This window comes from Budorcas taxicolor, chromosome 14 (assembly GCF_023091745.1).
Source record: "Budorcas taxicolor isolate Tak-1 chromosome 14, Takin1.1, whole genome shotgun sequence".
Lineage (NCBI taxonomy): Eukaryota > Metazoa > Chordata > Mammalia > Artiodactyla > Bovidae > Budorcas > Budorcas taxicolor.
Genome location: NC_068923.1, coordinates 39389291 through 39395290, shown reverse-complemented (window position 1 = coordinate 39395290; position 6000 = coordinate 39389291).

The following is a 6000-nucleotide window of genomic DNA, read 5'->3' as shown; positions in this document are numbered from 1 at the left end:
GACAGCAGCCACTGCTGGAGATGATTGCAGTGCTCACATATTCTCTGTGAGTTGCCCCATCATTTTACATGACAAGCATAGCTGCATCTCCTACTGCCAAAAGCATGTTGTAAGGCAGAGGGAGGTGTCCTTGTTGTTGAGGGAACGGAAGTATGAGTGTGGCCAGCAGGCTACTCTAACCTAGCCGCTGCTTCATCCCTTCATGTCAAGAGGGCTCAATACATTTTTATTTTATTCTATTTATGTTTAATTTTATTTATATAATTTTGGCTGTGCCTTGTGGCTTGCAGGATCTTAGTTCCCCAGTCAGGGATTGAACATGCGTCCCAGCAGTGAAAGTGCTGCATCCTAACCACTGAACCGCCAGGGAATTCCCCTCAATACATGCTTAGTATTATTGTTCTGCCAACAGTGTGTACCCACCTATCATCTATTTTGTATTTTATTTCATGTCATGAGACTACTTTGAGACTCTTTTTCAAAAAGTCACTAAAGCAGAGACATACCATTAAAGGTATCATTTTACCTTTTCACTGACAGCACAGAAAACCTTCTATTAACACCTCAGAAAAAGAAAATAAACCTGATTGAAAAGTAAGCCCAGGCTGGCTTCTATATTCGAGTTTTTGCTGTTTGTTTTTCCTTTGCACTGGAATGCCCTTCTTGCCTGGCTTCCTCCTCCCTTCTGTGGGTAAAAGAACACTTATTTATCTTCTAAAACCCAGCTCGCATGTCATTTCCTTTATGAAGCCCCTATTGACACACCTGCCACCAAGTAAACTTGGTCACTCCCTTCTTGTGGCTCCACTGCACCCTGAAAGCTTCCACTGTAGGAAGCATAACTTTTATTGCACTAACATATTGATAAAGGTTAATCAGAGGGAGCATGGAGACTCATTTCTGAGTCCTACCATGAGGGGATACAGAGAGAAATGAGACGAACCTCTTGCCATTGGGGAGCTCATTGTCTATTGGGGTAGTTATACAATATTAATTTCAAACATGATCTTCATTTCAGGGCTAGAGATATACACAGGGTTGTTATGGACACACTTTAACCACTTGAGTAGGGGATATCAGGTGGCACAGTGGTAAAGAACCTGCCTGCCAATGCAGGAGCCCCAAGAGACACAGGTTTGGTCCCTGTGTCAGGAAGATGCCCTGGAGAAGGAAATGGCGACCTGCTCCAGTATTCTTGCCTGGAAAATCCCACGGACAGAGGAGCTTAGGAGGCTACAGTGCCTGGGATCACTCAGACACAACAGAGCACGCACACAACACAACACGGTAGGGGCTATCATTTGGCAGACTACTCTGCAGAAAGTTTTACCTGCTATAAAGAGAGATATGGAGCCATCAATATAATGATCTCAGACGTCCCCACTTCAGCCCCTGTCATTTTGGTGTTGGAGGAAGCTTTGAGTCCCAGGTGTAATTGGTGTGATCTCAGAGAAGTGAGGGGGGCAATGGCCCATATTTACTGTAAGAGATGGGAGGGTTTCAATATCTAAGGACTTTCTCATGGTGTGGTGAAGTTGTGAGGATCCCAGTTAGAGCCAGGGCTGCTAAAATGTTTGCAAGGAAGAGATAAGGGCATTGTTTAAGGCTGTTTGGTTTCCTTACAAGTCAGAGAGGTACTTTTACTATGAAAAAAAGAAAAGAGAGACAGATGTAAAAAAGCATTTGAGCCAATGAAGATTACCCTTGTACTTCCCTGAATGACTACTGTAACAGTCAGCTTTGCTAGGTTATGCTGCTGTAACAGTCCAACCATTTCAGTGGTTTATTTCTCATTGACATTACATGCTGACTTCAGAATGGCTGTGGTTCTGACCTCTATGTTTTTCATTCCAGGATCCAGACTGACTGAAGGAGCAGTGCTTTTCTTGGACTGGGTCATTTTGGGGCAGAGAGACAAACATGGTGGTGGACCCACACAATAACTCCTGAAGCTTCTATTGGGAAGTGGTATGTGCATGTCACTCATATTTAATTGGTCAAAGCAATGAGGTACAATCTCACAGAAGGGACTGGAAAATGACAGGAATATAATTTACACAATTTACCACAGCTACACAGAACCCTAAGATTAAAAGCTGATGGTTCTGAAGACAAGAGACCAGGAACATGTCATACAAATTAGATTGACAAGTGTGACTTGAAGCGGGAAAAATATGAGTAATCTGCTGAAGAAAGAAATATGAAAAAATCAAGGATTTCCCTTGTGGTCCAGTGGTTAAGAATCTGTCTCCCAATGCAGGGGACTTGGGTTCTCTCCGCGGTTGGGGAACTAAGATCCCACAGTCTTCAGGGCAACTAAGCCTGCTCAGCCCAACTACTGAGGCCACATGCTCTAAAGCCTGTGCTCAGCAACTAGAGAAAGCCCAAGTGCTGCAATGAAAACCGACGCCCCCGCCAAAAAAAAAGAATCAGAACTTGCCTAAAAAACAAAGCTTAAAAACTTCAGAAATCAAAAATGTATATAGTGAGGAAAATTTTGACGTCTTTACCTACAAACCAAAAATCAGACTGGCAAGGAAAACAACCAGAGAAGTGTCTTACTTCAGACACAAGCCCACTGAAGCCCATCTGCTTTGAGGATCATGGATGGGTTTTGGCAGGTCACACAAGGCATTTAGAGGAGAAAATGGATCTCAAACAAGCCCATGATCAGCATCACCAGTTGCGCTGGCAATGCTACTCTGTCACTCAGTGGCCACCAAAAGCTCCACTCAGCTTTTTTGCTTTACCTGCAATTCTGTCTTTTCCCAGAAACTTTCCTTGATCACTCCTTTGTGTATGAACTGCATCTTCGTTAGATGTGATGGTACTTGTGTCTCTATTTAATACATTGCCTTTATTATAGTTAATTATTTACTTCTACCTCCTCACCCCCAGGACAACTGTGAATTCCTTGAGGGCAGAAACAGGATGTTATACATCTTAGGGTCTCCCATAGTGCCTAGTACAAAGAAGTGCACACAAAGGAACACAATTCATGGTTGTTGAAGTTCAGAAATTGAGGATCTGGTTCGAAGCCTCTTGACAGGCAAATGCTAGCTCCATTCTTGAGGTGTTTCCAGAGCACACGTGCATAAAAGAAGAAGGTAATGATTGTTAATGACAATTCTAGGGCTCAAACTCACCAGTACAATAAGAAAGCCTTGGTAAGATAGGCAAAGGGGGAGAAAAGACTGGGAGCAGAGGGTTGTGTAAGTGTGAAGTTCTGTGAAACAATACCAGTATCTCTTTGTTCTTGCGCCATCTAGATTATTTTGTTCCTTTTAGGTGTTTCTATTTTTCTTTTCTTAGTATAAAATAGTAATTAGTTACATAGGTCTTAGTTTCAATAAATTGTTTTAGGATGTGGTTTGATCTCAGTTATGGAAACACTGGAAGAGAGCAATATACAGTTAATTTAAGGACTTAAATATAATATTAGGCTGAAATGCATTAAAATTATACAGAGGGCTCTGTAGAGTACTTATGTTCATAATATAGAGCATGAATATTTATAGACTTTCTGATATTAGATTTAGGTGTGCTTGTTCTATTTTGTATAGAATTGGCCTATATCTTTGATCTATGTGTTTAGGTTTTCATGGTGACAGATACCTTATAATAACTAGGAATAGAAATTCCATCTTTAGTGATAATACAGTATGGTGATCTGAGAAGAGAAGGTCTTAAGGTGCTATTAATTAGCAGAAATCTGAAGCACACAGTCTCAAAGCAATTAAGGCTGTTAATTGAATATGTGGAGGCACGGTGGAATGGCTCATATGTTGTTGGGCAGGGTACCCTAGGCTGGCAGAGAGCAGTTACATTATACACATGAAGTTGAAAAATTCACAGAGAACAAATATGGGTAAATATACATTTGTCTAGTAGTTAACTAGATTTATGAATGGTGATACATTGTGGACTATATGCAAATTTGTCTATGAGAAGCAAAATCCAGCATTAACTATTCAATCTTTCAGCTTATCCGTGGGGAGATATGGCATATGACATGGCATACCTTTTACTCATGGAAAACTGAGCTTTTCCAGGAGGTTTTGCTGTCTTCTGGTTTGGCAAACATCTCCGTAACTCACATGCTCCTTTAAATGAAATTGGTGGTCACCCAATGGCTGCCACCTAGCATCCATGCAATTTTGGGGGCAGAGGGGAATGGACATTGTTGATGAGCTCAAGGTCTCTAAGCAATCTTATTATCAAGATCCTCCTGGGTTCTGTGAGTTGCAGCATTTGATGAACCTATGAACCTACTTCTAAAAAGAAACTTGATTGAAATGTTCAAGACTGTGAAACTCATTATCAGAGAAATGCAAATCAAAACCACAATGAGGTACCATTTCACGCCAGTCAGAATGGCTGCTATCCAAAAGTCTACAAGCAATAAATGCTGGAGAGGGTGTGAAGAAAAGGGAATCCTCTTACACTGTTGGTGGGAATGCAAACTAGTTCAGCCACTATGGAGAACAGTGTGGAGATTCCTTAAAAAACTGGAAATAGAACTGCCATATGACCTAGCAATCCCACTGCTGGGCATACACACCGAGGAAACCAGAATTGAAAGAGACACGTGTACCCCAATGTTCATCGCAGCCCTGTTTACAATAGCCAGGACATGGAAACAACCTAGATGTCCATCAGCAGATGAATGGATAAGAAAGCTGTGGTACATATACACAATGGAGTATTACTCAGCAGTTAAAAAGAATTCATTTGAATCAGTTTTAATGAGGTGGATGAAATTGGACCCTATTATACAGAGTGAAGTAAGCCAGAAAGAAAAACACAAATACAGTATACTAACGCATATATATGGAATTTAGAAAGATGGTAATGATAACCCTGTATGCAAGACAGCAAAAGAGACCTCGATGTATAGACGTCTTTTGGACTCTGTGGGAGAGGGAGAGGGCAGGATGATATGGGAGAATGGCATTGACACACGTAAATTATCACATGTGAAATGAATCGCCAGTCCAGGTTCGATGCATGATACAGGGTGCTTGGGGCTGGTGCACTGGGATGACCCAGAGGGATGGGATGGGGAGGGAGGTGGGAGGGGGGTTCAGGATGGGGAACACATGTACACCCATGGCGGATTCATGTCAATGTATGGCAAAACCAATACAATATTGTAAAGTAAAATAAATACATAAATAAAACTGAGATAAAAAAACCAAAAACAGAAAGAAATAAAATGTTCTTTTTAGAAGAACTTAAGTAGAAAGTAGTTAATATTTGGGACAGTGCTCATTATTTTTAAAGGCTGTATCTATCCTCCATTCCCCTCTGTCCTGCCCCCTTACCCCCCACCCTCGTCGTCCCCCGTGCATGCTCAGTCGTGTCCCAGTCTTTGTGACCTTATGGACTGTAGCCCGCTAGGCTCTTCTGTTCGTGGGATTTCCCGGGCAAGAATATTGGAGTGGGTTGTATTAGGCACACAGTCCCAAAAATGCGAGGTTAACCTGCCCTAGGTTATTGACTGGAACAGGAGGCTGAAGTCATTCACTCTGGATTGAGAAGCATATTCAAGAGATGACTTTTTGGAGCAGGAAAGTTCCTGTTTGTTATGTAATGTGTGCGTTTCATTATTTACACTATTTCCCCGGGCGATTGGGAGCTGTGTACACAGCCACCTGCGTCCGAAGCAGCAACCCAGGCTTGAAATAAAACTAAACAGCCTTCTTTTATTGCCTTTCACTCCTTATGCCTTTTTTAAATGGAAAAATTTCCCTAAAATACTTCTCTAGATGAAAACAATTTTTTTTCCCTTAAATATTTGTAGGAACCAGAGGCTTCCTGGAAAATTTTCCGTACTCGTTTCCACTGGTCTCTAAGGATGAATTAAATTAAAAAGTGAATATTCAATGATAAAGATTCGGAGCGGGAAAGTTTTTTGGTTTTGGTAAGGGGTTTTCAAGCCCTCTGTCATCGGGGTAATTCATCTCTCTTCTCCCGACCCTCTTCGTTCTTTGTGGTATT